A 22,633-nucleotide genomic window follows, 5' to 3' on the forward strand; every position below is an offset into this window, starting at 1 on the left:
TTTCAAGCTCAATGTCCCAATAAGGGGGTTAATGCCAACACTCCCCACATTCCTCCAAGAGGAAGAAGCTTTAACAATAGAGGTCATGGCCATGGAGTAGGGTATGGTGTGGGATGTGGATCCGGAGGACGCATGTATGCTATTATAGGTAAAGAGGTGGATGTGAGGACCTAAAAAGGGCCCGGCATTGGCTCTAAGGTTCTAGCCACAAGCCTCCTAAAATCACCAAACTACCCTCACGGCCTCACAGCTAGGAGAATTTGGTCGTATACTACTCTAAATAGATAACGTGTTTGTATCGATTGCAATCTATCACTAAATTGATTGCTTATTACACATTCTCTATTTAGTAAATTTATATCAATAAACTAATGACTCACTTTTATTTAAGTGTTGATGATGATCTAGCATAGCCATGAGACCATTTAGAGACCAGTATTCCTAGTGCATTACTTAATGGGGTGATCAGAGCACTGGGACGATGGGGATATCTGATACATGCAGTACAAGTTATGAAGGGGGAAGAAAGTGTCTGCCAAGTGTAAGAGTGTACACAAGAACCAAAGAGCTACACATAAATGAAGATGGATTGAGTTCTAAGAAGAGGAAGTGCATTAGCATTGTGTATATGTATTTATATGTGCATCCGAGGACACTTGGGAACGTTTACTTGTGTGTAATGAGCATTGCATTCATTTGAGGTCATCCTCTCCCTTACAAGTCAAGGTTTAAGGTCTTTTCTCTCTTAATGAATTAAGGAGAGAAGTAATTCTTTCATTAAGAAAGACGAGAGAGGTAATTCTCTCACTAAGAAAGATGAGAGACGTGATCCTCTGGAAGTGAGGAGAAGTGATTTTCCCTTTCTAAGGTCTAAGATGACACAAGCTTTTATGTGGAAGTCAATTATAAGGTTGAGGCCCAAGGCAATCTAATGAACTCTCCTTATGTATGGCTCAAGGTGGTTACATGGACCATAAGTTAAGAGTAGAGTTTAAAAAGCTGCTTTTCTTAAAATAGACATGGTGAATCCATTTTTAAAATATCTCACGATGATCTTTAAAAATGGCCTGGTGGGTTTTCGAAAACGACGAGATCTACAACTTTCGTGTTGGATATTTTTCCATCTGAGCGACGCACAGAGAGATATTCAAAAATTGGTGCTATAGAGTAGGTCTTGGAACAGCCACATCTTGCATGAAGATCAATCTTTCCAATCTTGGCACTCAAGTCTCTCTCCAAGAAGAGAAGCTCTTAAAGCCTATAAAAGAGGAGGCTCTCCTTGGGTGTGAGGGAGGTGAAGGAAGCATCGCTTTACATGCATCCAAGAGGAGAAGAGAAGGTGCAAGTGCTGTGAAAGCTCTGCTAAAATCAAGTTTCAAGAGGAGAAGAGAAGGTGCAAGTGTTGCGGAAGCTCTACTGAAATCAAATCCCTACACATATTGTGTAGAAGAGAAGGTGCAAGTGCTGCAGAAGCTCTACTAAAATCAAGTTCCAAGAGGAGAGTCCACATAATGTGTAGGAGAGAAGGAGAGACTCAAGAAGGATCAAAAGGTGCCAACTTACAAGTTGCGTAAGTGTTAGCCGGTTGTATACCATGCAAGGAACCATGATCTTGTTCCCAAGATCTACTAGTTAAGAATTGGTTTATGTATAACCGAGGAGCTTGCTCCTTGTCAATAATATAACTCCACAAGGGGGGGGACTGGTCCATATTCCAGTCCCTAGTGTGTTGTCAGTCTGTCTCTCTCTTTCTCTCTACATCTTTATTTTCTCTCATCTGTTATCTCTGTGCCATCATAATATTCACCATATATCTTTTAAGTATATAAGAAGGTTGAGTGTGTATCTCGGAACTTATAACACAATCCAATGGTTCCCTTTCGAACTCCATAAATGGAGTATCCAAGCATACAGGTGATCAACACCTTGATTTACACACATAAAAATTGCCCCCCCCCCCCCCCCCCCTAGTAGAATGTTGTGGCTCCTACATGGCTCTCCTACACCCTAAGGATTGGCCCTAGGATGCACCATCTTACACATAGAACATGAACATAACAGAGTCCTCTCATAATATAAGCATAATGATCTAGGAGACTATATAATTTTCCTCACTTAATCAATTTTCCCCAAGATATCAAACTAACCTATAGCAAAGGAAAATCTTACACTCTCAATGTTGGTCGTTCGTCACCTAAACATACAATTCCCATGCATCCAATAATTTATTTTCTGATAATACCATGTTTAGATTGCATATGCACATTATATGGCATTTTGTGCTCAAACAACTTAACTAAAACCAACCAATGTGAAGTGCACAAACAATATTTTCATAATTTCTTTCTACTATGAGTTGTGCGGCGTTGCTAAGGAACAGGATCAGGCTAACCCTTACTATTAAACCTCTTAAAACTTATACGAACCATGTTGTATATGCTAAGATATGTAAAGAAATTAGCAACTTAATCAAACATATTTCTGTTTCATGTCCACACCCCTTATTGTTTACATTTAGATTAATTACGAAAATGTAGGAGATTTCATGATAAATTTTCATAGAAACAAGCCCTAAAACATGTACTTTAATACATTAAAAAAGGCAAACTAAGGCCAATCCTCGTGCTTTACCTTCATTATACATTCACAAACATTTTCTTATTTTTCATAATTTTCTACACAAAAAAACTATTTTTTCCTAAAATTTTTCTTATTTTGACTATTTTCATGAATTTTTCATTTATTTCAACATAATTTTTTGATATTTCTAAATTTTCTAATTTGTATATCTTATGAAAAGTGTAATCCATTAGTATATTGATTTTCATTGCATATGAACATCATTTGAATCCCCAAAGCCCAAAAACTGATCCCATTTTTTATTCAATCCCTTGTTTTTGGGTTTTGTGATTTTATTATTTTTAATATATGGAACAAAAAATGAATGAGTTTTTGACATCGCAGACATCAACAAACATGTTTCAATCATTTGCAATGATTTTCTCATCATATGCACTAATGATTCATCATTAAAATTAAATAATGATCACTTACTGGAGAATTCACATATTATGTCTCGTATTTCAAGGAAATGGAGCCACTGATGCAATTTCCCAGCCGTGCTGGCACTTCCAAATCACCCAATCTATATTCCCTTACGCTTTCAAAGCATTTTTTATTGCCGATCCATCAAATCAGTCCTCCCTCCCTCCCTCCCTCCCTCCCCCCCCCCCCCCCCCCAACACACACACACAACCATATGAACAAGGAACGAGGAGAGAGAAATAGAAGAGAGAAATATTGATTTTCTATCTTGCTCAATACTACATAATTTCTCGTGTAGATCAGTGTGATTGATGGCAAAAAATTGAATTATTCAAGGCCTAAAAGCGGGGAGAGAATGATCATTGGCAAGACTGGAAAATGTCATTTTTTGGGGGATGGAGGCATTGAAAAAATGTCCTCCCCCTTCCCTTGGTCATGTTTTTTTGTCCTAAGCTTCTTTAAGCACGATTAGTTTTTAATCTTGGAAAAATCTGATTCACCCTTTTGCGTTCATACTCTCTTGTAGTGGTTTTGAGCCGAACATAGAGGCAAACAGTCTCAAAATCGTGATCCAACTAGATGGACAACTTTTTGGCATTGAAATCTATTACTTTGGCCTCTATCACATGCTTTTCGACTTCCAGATCTCTAGTAGCTACTTCATAATGCTAAATCTTATAGCCATCAAACGGGGGTCAAACAAACTCAAATTGATGAACAAACACTTGTGTTGGATTCTTGGCATCGAAATGCATCTAGGTAAACTCTAGCTCCTTGATCCAAAACCATTTTATTTTGCACTAAAAATGTCTCCTTTACGAGTCTCGAGGTCCTTTTGCACTTAAATCCTGGCTTTAAAATCCACTCTCATTGGCGACCAAGAGATAGGGTCACTCAGTCTATCGAATCCATGAATGTTTTTGCACAACCAAAAACCAAAAAGAGCATCAAGTTGCCACATTGTCAAGGAAAATTCACAATAGAGCATAAACATAGCTCGCACCTTACCCCCTAACAAAATCAAGGCATGAAGATCCACAAGGGATAGGCCAAGCATAATTTAACAAATATCTAGAGCTAATTGCTAAGCAATTGCTTTGTGATAGACCAGTTGAAAAAAACTATCAAAGGAGTTATCCTAAGTGGTGGTTTGATTGTCTACCTGACCTAGGATAATTGGACTAGGAATTCCTGCTAGACCAAGACTTCTATAGCTTGGTCAATTGAAAATCATATTTTCTCATGTTACCACATTTTCCTCTTTAGTATTTTATACTTAGGTGTGTAAAAATGAGGGATTTTTCTTGCTTGATCGAATCCTTGCTTCTTCTTCTTCACTTCAACCTTCAAATCGACCTCTCACTGCATAGTGGGAGGACTTGCTCGAGCTGTTTCACCAAACATACACCATACACACAAGAGGAAGCTCACTCAATAAGACAAGCAGAAAGATGAGGCATAAACATTTTCTTGCTAGTTTCTTTAGTTTCTTCTTCTTATTTCACATACAATACAATGTACACAAAGAGAATAGATAAGATATAACATAAAGGAAAGTAGCCTACTAAGCCAAATAGTGCAGAATTGATTATACTAATAGCTATAGGTAGGTGTGATAAACTAAATATAATAAGCGATAAGTCAATGGCCATGTGAGGATCATAATGAGTATTGATGTGCTAAGTGTAAATGTGTAGACCCATCTAAGTAGGTGGTCCATCATCAATTTCTACATGTATTGAGCTTGCCATCTAAACATGAAGTACTCCAAGAATTTGATATTGGAATAAAATACCACCTACAGAAGGATGTTAATGTTAGAAGTATAGGATGAGAACCTTATGTAAGCAAGGGTGCATGAGGGAAGATGAGGTGTGAATGGACTAGAGGATAGGGGAAACCCTAATCCTAGTTCACTTAGAGGCTATATAAGCATGGCCAAAGGTCACTCTCAATAGAGTGTACCAGTTGCAATTTCATGAGCAACTGAATAAGCAAGATCTTCTTCTTGTACTTTGTGAGCTCTCTTCTCCCTCTTATGCACACTCTTCTATGCTACAACTTTGATATTCCAACATGGTATTAGAGTCATCTATGATCCATCAATCTTCCCCTAATCCTATCTCAATTGAGTGTACAAGAAAGTTTCATTCTTCATCTTATCCTCTCAACCTCCATATCTAGATCTAGACCTATAGTTAGTGAAGGACTTTGTGAGGGCAAAGGAGGGCATATTAGATCCTAATTTCTTCTAGGTAGTTCTTTCCCATCTCAAGACGTAGTTGCTCATCATTTGAACCATCAACATTGTCACCTTTCTTAAAACAATGCAGTTTTTAACAAAGGATTTTGTTGATTCATGCGACCTATAAAAGGTTTGATCCCAATAGCCACCATGGGGTATTTGTAGTCCCCCAAGTGGGCTATCCCCATGTAAAATGGTTTTATAAAATTCCCTCTCTATTGGTCACACAAAGTGAAATCCTAACTGCATGTTTGGCTAGCAACCATAGCTAGAAAGATTCAAGCTCTCTTCTTTCAATCTTAATCATGTTGGTTAACACAGATAGTGATTCAAATCACTAACTAACCTTGTATGGATTTCATTGTTGCATATTTGAAAGCTCCATCTTAGGACTTGTGGACACATTTGGTGCACATCATCAAATCCATCAAAAGACTAATATTTCACATCTCAAGTGAGGCATAAACTATGAGATGAGTGCTTGTAAGCACTAATGATACATTTTCCTGGTTATTGCTGGCTAATTTTAATAAAAATTTTGAATGTTAAGTTTGAGATATGAATACCATTTAGTATCTTAATAAGGTAATTAAGTGCTTATCTCACTAAGTGACACTATAAGGCTATGTGTAAAATTATAAACATAAAGACCATGTCACTACTCTCCAAATGTCATCCTATTGACATTTTAATTAGATTTAAATCACTTTCATCCTATTACTTATTTGATATCATTTATTTGTTTTTGCTCTTATTGCCTGCTTTGTAAAGAATTAGACACGACCATTTCCTAGTGCAATCATTAAGACCTTTTTGTCATGGCCTATGTTGATGTAAAACCTCAAAATTGCAAGTTTGATGGGAAAGATGTAAAACCTCAAATTCACAAGTTTGATGGGAGAGATGCCCATCCATGGCATGTATTGGTAAAATATAAAATGATGGAGAGGGGTTACTAGCCCTTCATCAAAGGAATCAAGGCCATTGACCTAGATAATGAAAGAGCCCAAGTTATAGTAATGTTGCACCTAGATGAATCCTTAATCCACCACATTGATAAACTTGCAATTGTAAAAGAGAAGTGGGATGAGCTTGAGAAATTGTATGGTGCAAGAGGAAAGAAATCCAAAATTTTCCTCAAAACAGAGTTCTTCAGCTTGGAATACAAGCAAGGAGAAGACTTGGGAAAGTTCATTTCCCACATGAAGGGGCTAATGGCCCAACTAGCTTTAGTCCAAGCTTAAGTTGCTGAAGAAGATGCCATTGCAACATTTAAAGGCTATAAGAAAAGTCTTCCCAAATCTTGTAACTACTCTAACAAATATACCAAATCCTACACTTGAAGGTGTCATTCAAACTTCTTTGGATGAGGAGAAAAGAAATCAAAAGAAAGGAAGCAACAGTAGTTCAACATCTACCTCAATAACCCATGATACATACCATTTCCACTACATGTTTCTTTTGCAATAAAAAGGACATATTGTAAGCAATTGCTAGAAAAAATATCCCAAAGAGATGAAGTGCAACAAATGTAAGCAAATAGGATATATCACCAATAAATGTTGTAACTTCATTGAAGCACCAAAAGAATTGGAGACACCTTTTCTAGCATCCTTTATAACATCTTTCCATTGACAAACTTGTAGCCTACTTTATAAAGGCATCCCACTGGTTGATTGGGAGGGAGGAACATTTACATGCTATGTAATCCGATGCCACCTTGGCATTGAGGGGGGGAGGGGGTGTTAGAAGTATAGCATGAGGACACTATGTAAGCAAGGGTGCATGAGGGAAGGTGAGGTGTGAATAGACTAGAGGACAGGGGAAACCCTAACCACAGCTCACTTAGAGGCTATATAAACATGGCCAAAGGTCACTCTCAATAGATGAGAGAGTGTACCGATTGTAATTTCATAAGAAACTAAATAAGCAAGATCTTCTTCTTATACTTTGTAAGCTCTCCTCTCCCTCTTATGCACACTCTTCCATGGTGCAACTCTAATATTCCAACAATCGGGACCTAAAATGGGCCTGACAGTAGCTCTCACACACTCAAGATGGACCTCACAACACTAACCCCATGGCCCTACGACCATGAGCAATGGGAAATAGATTTAAAAATCTCTCTCTAAACCTTGACAAACTGCTTTCTTGTCCAATCTCTTAATTTCTTGCCCCAAAATCCAAGCAAAAGTACCTAAACTGAAGGTGTTGAGTACACCATACAAATGTCACAAAGGCATCTACTTGGCTAATTGTCATGGCCTCTAGATATAAGAATAGTCCTCTTATGACTACCATCGTTAGTCATAGCATTAGCATAACAAGAAGGCTCACTATAATCCATGATCATGACATAGTTTAGAGAGGAAGTATATCTAACTAGTAGTCTAGAAACCCTTGTAGACCTATGTAAATAGGCTCAACATGAGCCTCTAGTTGTCCCCACCTATCTATTCTATAAGACATGAGGTAGACCACTATCTTATGGCACTCCTACATCAATATTAGTAGGTTTTACAAGCCAATTATTATCAGAAATAGGTCTTTTGCTCGTGTATTGGTTGTCCATCATCCCGAAATATTACTATGTGAATGTCAATCATTTTGATAGGCTGCTTATATATCTTATTCTCATTAAAGATAACATCATGGTTGTGTACTGCCCTTCTAGATTTAGGACTCCACAAGAGATAGCCCATTTCACTAGACTCTCCATAACCAAGAGAGATACATTTCTTGGACTTGGAATCAAGCTTACTCCGGTTGTCCCTGTGTATATGGGTAAATGCCTCACATCCAAAATTTACGTAAATGATCATAACTAGGTCTCTTCCAAAATGATAACTCCTCTAATACCATGCCATCCATCCAATGGCTTGCTAAGAGACCTATTGATCAAATATATTATTGCCATCATAGCTTTATCCAAAAATCCATTCACGAGACTAGCATTAGAGAGCCTACTATGGACCTTTTGTTGAATAGTTATGTTTATCTTCATATCCACATTATTTTGAGCTAGACTCTCAAGAGTTGTTGACTTTATCTTGATATCATGTCTTGCAAAAAGTTTATAAAGGCATGTGAGGTATGCTCTCCACCATCATCAGTCCTCTAGCACTTAAGTTTCTTTCTTGACTCTCACCTACCAAGTTTCTTAGCCTAGCTTGTCTCTCCAATTTGGCCTAACTAAGAAACTTAATCCTAAGTCTAGCCTAACTATTGAAACAGAGAAAGGGAAGTAGATGAATAGCTCTCAAGATCTATTGATCCTGTGTAGCAAATCTTCAAGCTCTGCACCTCTTGATCCCATGGGCACATGCAAGAGGTAGCCATCCACTCCACAAGTTCCTTCAAAGTAGGACAAGTGTGCTTTGTGTGTGTGTGTGTGTGTGTGTGTGTGTGTGTGTGACTCTCGTTGTTTGCTCTTTATAAGAATCTCTCCTTCTTCTAATCAGGTTGTCACTATGAGATAAGGGAAAAAGTAACAGTTGAGAAGAAGTATATCCACAAACTCCCAAAATTTACTCTAGGAGAGAATAGCTAATCCATTCTATAAATATGGCATGCACATGAGTTCCACAAACAGTGAATGTGAAACAAGGAAGAGAGAGAAACTTTTTGAGATTTCACACATCGGAATTATTTAGATTGATTTTTTTCACCTTAAATATGAGAAGGACTCGCTTACAAATGGGTAGGGCCAATTAAATCATGGTGTTCGTGGCCAATAACTCTTTTCTCATGCAAAAATAGGGTTAATATACATGCCAATGCATCTCATTCAATTCCTTACTAACCTACTCACTCCTAACCCTTTATGTGCACGTAAATTTCTACTCGCTCCTAGCCCTTCATGTGCACGTAAATTTCAGATTACAAGTTGCAGAGGAGTGAGCTCGATGCTCAAATATTTTTTGACATTTTGTGGCTATTTTTGATTTTTTTGATGCGCCTTTCCACATTGAGCATTGGGCCGCATTCGTCAACTTTAAGTCTTAATCCATGTTGTGCCTTTGCTCCTTTTTTTTTTGGCCATACACCCACCACTCTTTTTTCTTTCTAGATGGTGAGGAGCAACTACCAACCTTGAATAGGATTAACGTTACCCCCTCAATATTGAGTGCCAAACCCATGGCACCCGATAGAATACACAAGATGTGAATGAAATGGTAGGCAAGGGTAAGAGGTTAGATTGATGACAATGTAGGGGTGGATCTTGATGGTTCTTTAGAGTCGAGCATGATGTGCCTACAAGGGAGAGCTATGCATCTAATTGGGGTGTCTAAGTGGAGGGTAGGTGGGTGATGTGTGATTAGGAGTTGGGTCTAAGCAAAATGAAACTTCCTAGGTATGTCCCACATTTGAGGTATGGTGATGTGCTAGTGGCACCTAGGGGGACACATCTACCAATTTATTGGGTTTTCCTGCTCTCGAGGAACCTCAATTATCATGTGGGGATAGGGCTAGGGGGTTGGAGATGGAGCCAACTAACTAAAGTTACTAGGCACTTCCAAACTTATGACCCCTAGGTGTCTATTTGTGCGTGCTCCTAAACTACGAGTGGAGTTTTTGCTCTCTTTTCTTTTTCTTTTTGTTTCTCTCTCTCTTTTTCTTTTCCTACTATCCTCTTTCCTTTTTTTTTCTTTGCCTACTATCCTCATTGTAGAGTTGTACTGTGTCAGTTAGTTTGGCCTACATCTTTAGAGTGGGTGGCTTCGATCTTCACCCATTGTTAGTGTTCACTTGCTTTTTTGGATAGTCCCAGCTTGGTAAAGACATCACCTTGTGTCAAGTCACCTTTTCTAGCCTTTATAGCAAGTCTAGTGTTGTTTGCACCACACCTACTTTTAAATGTACTTTCACTTGGTGCAATCCCTCTCTTGTCCCATTTTCTTAATGTGGTTATAGCTCATCAGGAGCTTGATGCACTTGGAGTAATCCGCTCCCCCTTCAAATCTTTGAAAGGTGAGAAGGATCGAAGCTTGCACTCGAGAGCTATGGCGGGAGAGCAAGAGCAAGAAAGAGAGAGACAAGAAATGGGAACTCCAACAGTCACAATGTGTGACTGGGCCTTCCTTTATTCAAACTGTCACTAAAAGAATAAACAATAAAGTGACAGTTGATAGGTGCCCGCCACCTGCAGTGTGCAGTGGCGCTGACTGTCAGTGTAATGATACACGGGCGGCTAGGCGGAGGCACCTTTACCCCCAAAAACCTCCCACTTAAAGGCGAATCTGCCCTAGGGAGGAGTGAAAAGAAAAAAAGAAAAAGACAGTACAACATGTACACATGTACAACAGGATGAGGAAAGATATCATCTCATCCCACACCCATCAACCTCCTGAGGAAGGCAAATTGCTCTGTAGAGAGGCTTTTATTTAGCAAATCTGCAGGATTCTGGTCAGTCGAGATCTTGACAAGGTCAACAGACTTATCCTCAACGACCCCATGTATGAAGTGATACCGCACCTCAATCTTGTTTCGTCTTCGCATGGAAGACCGGATTCTTGGCTAACTGAATAGCACTCATAGAATCCGAATGCAGTGTAGGGATAGCATCAATACCAAGGTCAGCAACCAAATTGCCTCCTTGCAAGCCTCAGTGGCTGCAACATACTCGGCCTTTGTAGTAGAAAGGTTCATGAATTTCTGTACCCTGGACACCCAAGAAACAACACCTCCAGCATAGGTGAATACATAGCCGGAAGTGGACTTCCTACTATTTGCATGTCCTACATAATCAGAGTCAGTGTACCCCATGACTCCTATATCCTGGCTGCCATAGCATATGCACATATCTGCAGTGCCCTTCAGGTACCTCATGATACCCTTCACAGCATCCCAATGCTTCTTGCCAGGTGTAGCCATATAGCGTACCACAACACCAACTGCAAAGGCAATATCTGAACAAGTGGCTATCATGGCATACATAAGATTGCCCACTACGGATGCATAGGGAAACTTGGCCATCTCGGCCCTCTGCTCATCTGTCTGTGGACAATCAGCCTGTGAGACCTTCACATAAGAAGGCAATGGACAGCCAATAGGCTTTACGTTTTGCATATGGAAGTGCTCAAGGACTTTATGAATGTACTCCCTCTGTGACAAGTAGAGGGGTCCCAAATTCCTGTCGCGTCTAATGCGCATACCAAGTATATGAGAGGCTTGTCCCAGATCTTTCATCTCAAAGCTCTTCTTGAGCTAAGCCTTAAGAGCATCTAGCTCATCATGAGCTTTCCCATCCACATAGAGTACCAAAATCAATAAAGAACCATCACAGGCTTTCTTCGTGTAAAGACACGGATCCATAGCACTCCTGCTGTAGCCCTGCGTGACTGTATAAAGGCATCAAACTTATGATACCACTCCCTAGATGCCTGCTTCAAGCCATAAAGAATTTTCTTCAATTTGCACACTAGGTGCTCCCTGCCAGGTTTTGCAAAGCCCTTAGGCTGCTCCATATAAATCTCATCATGCAAGTCTCCATGTAAGGAAGCCATCTTGATATCCATCTAGTATGAATCCAAGTCAAGCTGAGAAACCAAAGCCAAGACTAAGCACAAGGTGGTCATCTTAACCACAGGAGGAAAGACCTCATCAAAGTCCACACCATGCCCCTGCTTAAAACCCTTTGCTACCAATCTAGCCTTGTATGCCGGCTTGGGGTTTCCAGGGGTACTTTTCAGCTTGTACACCCACTTGCATGGCAAAGCTTTCTTGCCCGTCGGCAAGGAAACCAAATCCCAAGTGTCATTCTTATGCAAGGAGTCTATCTCAAACTGCATAGCCCTCTCCCAGGAGTGACTGTCACCCCTGTGCATAGCCTCATCATAAGTGAAAGGCTCTCCTGCACTGTAACCAAGACATAATGTATCAAGGGCTAAAATCTATCAGGTGGACATCTATCTTTAGTAGACCGTCTCACGGCAGGCTCTGTTGCCTGCCCGGTTGCTTGTCCAACACCGTGACCATGAGCATCTGCTGTAGCTGTAGCCTGTCCAACTGGCTATGCGGGAGCTCTCGGCTCCTCCTGAAATATGACCCTCCGGATCTCAACAACTCTCTTAGGCTGCCGATGCATCTTGTCTTCATGGAAGACTACATCATGACTGTAGATGACTTTCCGCGCCTGCGGATCCCAGAGATAGTAACCCATCTCGCATGTATCCCCATAACCAAGGAAAATGCATTTGACACTCTTAGGATCCAGCTTACTTCTCTTGTCCTTAGGCACATGGCAAAATGCCTCACATCCAAAGACACGAAGATGCACATAAGAGGGAGGTTTTCGAGTCCATACCTCCTCTACAACCTAGAAATCCAAACCACTAGAGGGTGATCTGTTTATGACATGCACAGATGTACTAAGTGCCTCAACCCAAAAGCTTTGTGGTAGGCCTGCATGGGTAAGCATACTGTGTACACGCTCTTGGATGGTTCTATTCATCAGCTAAGCCAGGGGAGGTGTAGAGGGCGGTCAACTGACACTTAATACCCCTCTCATCACATAACTGCTCAAAAGCATGTGAAAAATACTCACCCCCATTATCTGTTCTTAAGCATTTTAGCCTATACCCATACTTGTTCTCAACCAATGCAAGCCATCTCTGAAACACAGCCAAGACATCGAATTTCAGCTTAATGGGATAAGCCCAAACTTTTCGTGAAAAATCATCTATGAACGTAATAAAATACTTTGCACCACCCATAGACTGACAAGGCATGGGCCCACAGACATCCGAATGTACCAATGCCAAGGGCTCACTCATGCATGGCCTACCAGACTTCTTATGCATAGACCTAGTCTACCTCCCACCATAAAGACAATGCTCACATGAATCAAAACATGCATAATCAAGGGGCGGTAAGTACTGCAAACCAGAAAGCATTTTTATTCTCTTCAAAGACATATGGCCCAAATGGGCATGCCAAAGAGATACATGTGGGATAGAATCCACAGACAAAACATGATCAAGGGAAGAAGCAGATACAATCAAGGGATAGAGGCTGCCAGCCTGGGCACCTCTCGCAATCACAAGTCTGCCCCACGAGTGATCTTCCATGCAGAGTCTCCAAAAGATACATGATAACAAGCTGTCCAGCTGACAAGAGACTGCGTGTCAAAGCATGTACATGACGTACATCCTGCATAACAAAACCGCTGCCAAAAGGAAACTGCAGTCTAACATTGCCAATGCCCACAATATCAAGAGAGTTGTCATCACCCAAGCGCGCAGAACCCGAAACAGTACGATTTGAATGAAACCACTCTCGACAAGGTGTCACATGAAAGAACGTACCTGAGTCCAAGAGCCAACACTGTGCATACATAGAGTATATCTCTGTCATCTGCGAAGCACTAGAAGAAGCTACAAGGATATAATCATCATCATCAACATCCTCATGCTGCATAACGTTGATCTCTTCAATTTTAACACTAGACTTTGCAGGCACTATGCTGCAACCAGAAGACTTATCCTGCACTTTGTCTTTCCCCTTATCTTTGCGCCTTTCATTGCGTAGTTCATGGCATTGTGGCCTAATATGGCCCTTTTTCCCACAATGGTGACAAGTAACATCTACATTCCTACCACAGGATTTGCTAGTGACTTCCCACGAGACTTGGACTGAGATTTCTGAGAATCCCGTCCACGGCCACTGCCACCGCCATGCTTTCCATATCCATCATTCTTGCCTCTAACTGTCATAGCATGCGACACACGAGAGGCATCCAAATTCTTACGGTTAACCTCTTCCTACAGAAGAGCACTCTCAACATCAGATAATTTAAAGGTAGCAGTAGAGGCACATAATGCAATGTAAAATACATCCCATGACTCATTAAGAGTACCAAGCAAGAAAAGAGAAGTGACATCCTCTGCAAAAGTGATGTTCTGTGAAGTCAAGTTCTTGAATATAGAATGGAACTGGCTCAAGTGAGCAGACATGGTCACATTCTCCTTCATGCGCAGATCCATAAGCTGCTTCAACCAATACATCTGACTCGCTGGACTTTTCTTGTCATAAAGATTCTTGATTTTACCCCACAACTACCATGCACTATGTTCTTCCTCAAATACATTGTAATGAACCTGTTCTGTGAGAGATAATACAATAGTGGACTCGCATAACTCATCAAGCTCAAACCATTCCTCATCTGGCATAGTTGCAGGCGGCTGCCCGCCCGCTGAGCCTCAATGGTTTGATCTGCAATTTCTGCACCAAGACCTGCCAAATCTAGCTCTTCCAATAAGAGTAATTCGTACCATCAAGCTCAGTGATGTTGAAAATAGCATGATTAGTGGACGAACTCGCCATAATGCAGGCTGGAAAACTGTAGACAATTCAAAACTGCTTGATGTTTACTGCATAAAATGACCAAAAAATCACCAAAATTGAGAGAAAATGACAAGAAAAGTGTAACCAAAGCTGTTGCGCACCAAGTGCTAGTGAAAGTACATCATTTTAGAATATTTCAGCATTAAAAATCCATGTCAGTCCGGAGCACCAAGTCAATAAATGACAACCAAGACATGACCAGGGCATGAATTAGCACCAAGCAGTCATCAAGACCCTGAGCAAACACCCAAACATGTCACCAAAGCATCCGATAGTGAGTAGGCATACCCCCTGGACAATAGGGCAAAGTATACATAACACTGGCAAGACCTGACACTAGTAGGTGTATACTCACAAGAGTGCAAAGCCCAAGCTCAGGTCAAAAGAAAGTCCAAGATATCAGTGCATGGACCATGCATCATTTAAGTGTAAGAGATCCCAAAGTCTCAAGTATCTGCAAAATGCTCAAAATAGCATAAACCTCCTGCTCAATGTCAGTCAAGCATACAAGATGCTCCCACTGGCACAAAAGGCGAATAAACGAGCTCAACAACTCAATCAAACCAAGTCAGAGTACCAAAGACAGGTAACCAAGACAATGCCTCAATAGCATCCCAAGAGCATGACGGCTATAAAGCAACTGTAGGTAGCATCCATGAGCAAGACATACCTCCCAATAAATATCTCAGACAACCAAAATAATAGCCAATACAAAATTCTAGAATAGCAAATGAGAATCCAAGCCAAGTCTTCAGAGAGCACTAAAGCTCAACAAGTACATGGTACACTGTGCCAAGACAAATGCATCAAGCCGTAGGTGTTGGGTAAGCATGTACCCAAATAGCATATAACTGTCAAAGCACTGACCACTGTCAAGCATAGACAATGTCAATAAGTGCAGGCTAAAATAAGCTCAAGATTCCAAAAGCATCCGGATCCAATGACAAGCTCGAAGTCATCCCTTGAATATCAATACATCATAACATAACCCAAGACATACACCCGGAACCAATAGGCACATGTTAAAGCACGAAAGATAGCTTCATCCCAAGAGCATTCAATATGCATATAACCTTTGTAAACTAAGAAAATCAGTGCTCAATCCAAGCTCAAATCCATAGGCAAACCATAAGCATACATTCTCGTATGTATAGTTACCAACCGGGCATAATCGGGCATCAAATGCCAAGACTTGTAAGCATAAAATTGAAGTAATAGGTGGCAGCCCTGTTTTGGAAAGATCTGGGATTGCTCAAAATAGTCAATGGCTGAGCTAAATCAGCTCCAAATGCGTCTCACATAAGAGGCATAACATCCACAAGTGATCATCAATAGACATCAACAGAAGCATCACATAAGCCATAAGCATACAAATACATGTTGTCTCAGACCTGAAATCTGTTGCAAAATATTATGTCATCACAATTTGGCAAATCTGACATCACCATCGCGTTTGGAGCGTGCCAAAACCCCAACTTAGACTCTTACCTTGCCCGAATCGGGTTTCGAATGCCCGAGATATGACAAAAAGAGTGATTTTTGGGCCAGATTTTGAAACATGCGGAAAAAAAATGTGAGCTGGCTAGGGGGGTCTACTGTCCCACGTGTCAACAATGGGGCCCAAAGGGGGCACAAATGGGGGCCAAAGAAGGCCTACACCAAGCCTCAGCAAGCCTTGATAGGCTGAAAGCAAGATCCAGGTGAAGGAAGCTCCAAGAGATGTGAGCTATGGCTGCCCACAACCTGTGAAAACCCTGTTTACCTAGACCTGTGGACTGAGATAAATCTCTGAAATAATGAAGCAATACCTCAATGTCAATGCCATGATGGTGCCTCAATAGGCCTGAAGAAGCTCGGGAAGTCGGGGAGTGACGGGAGCTCAAGAGAATGAGCTATGGCTACCGGGAAGGAGACCCAATGCGAGTGGGGAGTCGATGGGAAGCTGAGAATACCACGAGCCAAGTTCAAGAGTTGGAAGCTGTGCTTTGATACCAGTTGAAAGGTGAGAAGGATCGAAGCTTGCACTCGAGAGCTATGGCGAGAGAGCAAGAGCAAGAAAGAGAGAGACAAGAAATGGGAACTCCAACAGTCACAATGTGTGACCGGGCCTTCCTTTATTCAAACTATCACTAAAAGAATAAAGAATAAAGTGACGGTGACGGGCGCCCGCCAGCTGCAGTGTGCAGTGGCGGTAACTATCAGTGTAATAATACACGGGCGGCTAGGCGGAGGCGCCTTACCCCCAACAATCTTTCCATGTATATCTATAGAACACACTGCTCCACTAGTTCCTTTGCCTTTAGTTTCCCAACTACAACCTTGTTGAGGTTTTGGATTTACTAATAGCACAAGTTGTTCCATATTTAGGCTATATCTTTCTTGCTCCTCCTTATTGAAAGGAAATTAAGTTTTGCTAATCTTTTGCGCGCATGACTTTGCCACTAGCTCTTGCCATTTCTTTTAGATTACCTACACATAAGAAGTCATGGTGAGAGATCCCAAATTTTGGAGAGCTAAAAGAATTAATTTGATTTTTTTGAATCACTCTATTTAAAGTGTTGGTTCCCCCACAGTGCCTAGTACATGTTTAACATATTTTCTCATTTAGTGTGCCTAAATTTTTATTTTCACAATTAAATTGTATTTTCCACTATGCTCTTTGGTCCCCTCTACTACTACAAAAGATTGCAATGCTTCCTAGCATTACAAGGGTGATCAATTGTTGAATAGTGGAAGATTCCATGGTGTTGAATTTTGGGTTATGTTTGAATAATGATGCACGAAATGAATATTTATTTATGTACAAAGGAAATGTGGGTTATCTACAAAATTGACTATTTATGCAACAGCCAATCAAAGAAGTGAGGTCATATATCATAGTGTTCCACGCCATATGGTCTTATGCCAATATGGGTGATGTAGGTTAGGAAATTGCTTGAATCTACTCTACTAGCTACATGCAATTCCTTCTCACCACTATTCTATCCACATAAGGGTATACCATTATGTGATCCTTCGAAGGTCTAGATCAAAGCGAGCATCAAAAAATATGTGAGAGCGACATAGGTTGATTCTTTGAAGGTCTAGTATGTATTAAAGCAAGCATCCAAAAAGATATAAGAGTTGTGTATCTTGATTCCATGCTATTGAACATTAGTTATGATCTGACTTTTGATCCTTTTCAATTGTGCTTGTTGAGTGAACCACTTCTGTAGAAACATGAATTCAAGTTTTTCTAATCAGTCCAAGTCATTAGTGTAATGGACGCTCAAGCAATGTAATGGATGCTAAAGCAAGGATAACCCTTGGTTCATATGCAAGCTTGTACAACCCCTAGCCATGAAGTTTCTAGAAGATTCAAAACATTCTAGAACATTCTAAAATATTTGAAAAACTACTAGACGATTCTAAGAAGGTTCTAGATAATTATTTGGAAAGTTCTAGAAGAGCTTGCATCAATGCTTACGTCAATATTGCTTATGTCATCACTTATGTCAACGATACTTATGTCATCATTTAGAAGCTTCCCCTTAACCTCCTCGATTCTAGTATAAATAGGGGCCTTGGGTACAAAACAAAACTTTCATGGACTATGGCTTTGATTCTAGTATAAATAGGGGCCTTGGGTACAAAACAAGACTTTCATGGACTATGGCATTGATAGTTGTTTTGTATCAAGTCTTGTATCAAAACAACTAGGTTTAGTGACACATACTTGGTGGTTATAGTTAGTTAACATCTTTAGAGGCATTGATTGTGGATACACAATTGGATTTTCCACATTGGATATTGTTTTTTGTCTCCTTTGGTTGTTGTTGATCATTGTCAACCTTGGTGGGGAAGCGATAGCCTTTGATAGTTGTGACTTTCATGGACTCTGGCTTTGAGAAGGTATAGATGTTGAAGATGGAGAAGAGTAAGAGAAAGTGGTATAGTCATCAATGGGTCCTCATGACTCTTCTCCTTGTGCTTGGACTTGTTGGTTAGTGGTGAGGCAAAGGTTGGTGGATTTGTTAGTACTTGTTATTGCACAATCGGGACATAAGCAGCTAGGTGTTATTGGGGTTCTAAATTCTTTGTTGTCACAACTAGTTGTGGTGGGAGTACTTGTATTTTTTGATTTTGAGGTAGTAGTGAACTGTGCTAAGCTTGCTTACAAAATAGATTCATTATTTTTATAGATAATCACAAGTTTGGTTGCTTTCTTTATATTAAGTTTTGGTTTTTGTTTGTGACTGTTGGGCTTGCTAGGTTAGTCACTGTTGTGGGTGTAGATGATCGAGCGATAGTTGAGGATGTTAGTGTAGTGGTGAAGGAAATGGATGTTCCTTGAAACTTTGATAGCCAGATCAATCTATTCGTTGCATATTATCATTGAGCATGCAATAAAGCTTTGGGGACCAATTGTGTCTTGGTGCTAATTCTTCTCGTGTAACTTTGATGTCTTGGTCTCAACTTGTGAGAAGTAGATCCCATTGATTGCTTTTGCAAAAGGGGTAGCCTCATTGCTTTTGCATTTAGTCTTGGGAACCCACTTCTCTTTGTTTGTCTTTGGGTTAGACAACTTTCTCACTAGTTGCTACTCGTCATTTTGTGCTTTGAGTAATTCCTTGAGCAATTTTTTTCCCTCCTCACTAGAGGTATCATTAGGTTTATTTGGAGACAAGTGACACCTCTTGCTTCATGAGAGCAAGATTGCCCTTGTTGTAATTCGTGATGATTTTCACATTGGGCAAGGCTAGATGTACATATTATGTGAGAATTATGTGTCATAATTGACATTGCACTTGGACTATTGCTTGAATGTCCAATCCAACAAAGTGTCTTTCCTAATTTCCTCTGCATTTGGTTGTACACACAAGATTGTGGGGAGGCTTTAAATCTCAATGGTCAACATCATCTTGCACTTCCCTAGCAAGGTGTAATGTGTGCCCCAATATGGGCCAACTTTTATAGAACTTTCATTGAATAAGCCTATCCCCTCACCTTCTAGAGTTTTAAGCTCCATATTACTCGTTCTACTAATTTGACACATGTAGAAAGGACCCATGCATTTGAATTTAATTCTTTTGTTTGTGAAATTTCATGGAAGAGCAATACAAGGTTGCCCTTTTCAAAGTCTCTTCGTTTGTTGATGAGAGAGAGAGAGAGAGAGAGAGAGAGAGAGAGAGAGAGAGAGAGAGAGAGAGAGAGAGAGAGAGAGAGGATGTGTGATAAGTTGACAAGCAATATAAACATGGTTGGATGTTTCACAGACACAGACACACACGTAGAGTATATGCTAAGAAATAAGATTAGTGCTACAAAACTTTATTCTCCTTAGAAAAACCAATCATGGTTTTCATTTAGGGAAAAAACAACTAAAAAGTGAAAGAACCACTCTCTTATTCCAATCCATACAAATCCCAATAATTTTAGAGTTGTTTAAATCAATAATTGAAGTTGCATTGTGTTGTAAGTTACTTTAGTGTACTTTTTGGTGATGTTCTCAACAATGAATAGAGTTGTTAATTTTGAGCTACTAAATAATCTTAGAAGCTATAAATTTACCTTTCTATTCGAGTTGATTTGCTAAGAATAAATCAAGCTGTCGAGACACACAAAAGTGAAGTGGCTTTGGCCCATATACTAGCCTTGAAAAGGGATGATTAGTAGAGATAATGTCTACCACAAGAAAGAATTCATGGTCTTTAGAAAATTGCAAGCTAGTCACACGTGATTTCAATATTTTGATTGGCGCAAAAGGAAAGAATAAAACTAGCACGATGACCTCTCGAAGGTTTTGTCCTTGACTTATCATGCTTAAAATCTCATTCCCCTTGACCTTGGTTGTTAGAAGACTTTAAACAAGTGAGAGTACAAATATGATGTAATAACTTCATGCAACTTTAAACGGGACCAAGTAGCCACTGAAAAAGTGGCATGGTTTAGATTTTCTAGAATCTCTTACAATTGACATGCATGTGATGGTTTGAATCATGATGGAATATGGGTAATTAAAGTACATTTTGATTGTTTGGAACAATATGCTATGTAACATAACATATTTCCCAAAAATTCCAAATGTCTCCTTAGGGAGTGTATGGTTCCATGTGCATCATAAAGCAAAGGAATCGATGGCATTAGATGTAGGTGCATATGTGTGACCAGTGCAAGCAAAAAATCTAGAGCCAAGCATTGGACATGGTCACCATATATATAAAGAAAAAAATAGAGGCTATCAAATACACTGTGAGCAAGCGTTGTGCCCATTCAAGATACAAAAGTAAAAAGTAATAGGCAAGTACACATAGGAGGAGAAAAATTAGGACAATGCAGTGAATGGAAAGGAAGTGATAGGCAAAATAAATAGGAGGAGAAAAATTAGGACAAAGCATTGATTGGAAAGGAAGTAATATGCAAGTATAAATAGGAGGAGACAAATTAGGACAAAGCATTGATTAGAAAGGAAGTAATATGCAAGTATAAATAGGAGGATGAAAATTAGGACAAAGCACTTAAAATAGAATGATTAGATGTAAGATAATTCAATGATATACCTAACGTGTAAAAGTAATGGTCGTAATTGATGTATTTTATGCTTAACCAAAAAACTAAAAATTCAAGCAAAAACAACAAATGGAGAAGCTAAAGACTAATTTACTTTGATCTTAATAACTTCGCTACAATAAGGTGTGCTATGCTTATGTTGTGCTATTTTGCTAGGACCAACAAACTAATTGCTCTCACTAAAATGAATTAGTTAGAACATCACTATAAACCCAACTAAAATGTCATATGGCTTGCCCATGAGCTAAACAAAAGGGCTAATGGTGAAGTACTATATAAACCACCATATCAATAAACTCTTAATTGTTTTGCTAACTTGCTCAAATATGAATAATCTACTAGACTAGGCATAATCCAAGTATTTTTCTTAAAGGTTTCATGTTGTGTCATCTCTCTTTATACATGTGATAAAACTCAAATGACTTAAATCTACAAAAGAATACCTCTCCTTTGGGAAAGGCAAAACTACTTTCTAACCTTTCCTTTTTCTATTTGTTTCACATATAACCTCTACCCTCTTAGCAACCCCAATGTAACACTTATTTGGAAGTGTAAGCAAAGAAGATTGTCATGATACTTATACAAAAGAAATGTGTGATAGGGAAGCATTACTCAATGCTTTGGAAAAAAACTATACAATTTTAAGTTGAGAGTGTTTGTGATGTTTCTCAAAAACATTTTCAACAAACACTCATTGGATATTCCAATCACATGGCTTTGTTCTTTTTGTGTGAAACCTTTTGAAATAAGTGCATATCGTTCTCCTAGTTTGATATGTGGCACAATCTCCTATTTTCACCTAATCATTTATAATCATAGTAGCATAGTTGTGCTAGGGTGTATCTTTGAAAGAAGTTGTTTAATGAGAAGGTCCACGGGGTCCATGACTCCAAATGCTTTGATTGGATTAAGTATGCTAACAAGATATTAGATCCATCACTCAAAAGTACACGTGTGGTAGGTGTAGCAAGGTAGCTAATATATTGACCAAGCTTCAAAGGTGAAGAGGAATCATAAAAATAGAAATGTATTATCTTAATAATAGCAACAACGTGAAAGTGGACAATAGAAGTTTTTTAAAGCCCGTTTTTATTGGTGGCAAGTCCCACGTTGCATTTGAAGGTGCAGTAGTGTGGAATTGAGCAATTATGGGTTTTTAACCTTTGACCTCCCATAACTCACACACATTACAAATCATTTGGGGTGCCATTCTTTGCTAGGAATAATAAAAAGTTTATTGTAATGCCATAAGTGTATTTAGAAAAGGTAATAGATGCACTATAGATATGTGAATCTACACCAAACTAGCCAACTTCACAAAAAAAAACTTAGCCGATCCTTCACACGTACAAGTGAGAGCACTTTGAATATCCAATTGGAAACCTATTTATCACATTAAAAACTCATCAATCTTAATAGATGGTGTTTAACACTTACCTTGATGTTGCC

Source organism: Lygodium microphyllum, chromosome 18 (assembly GCF_053477565.2).
Source record: "Lygodium microphyllum isolate KBCC chromosome 18, Lygodium_microphyllum_v1.1.10, whole genome shotgun sequence".
Taxonomy (NCBI): Eukaryota; Viridiplantae; Streptophyta; class Polypodiopsida; order Schizaeales; family Lygodiaceae; genus Lygodium; species Lygodium microphyllum.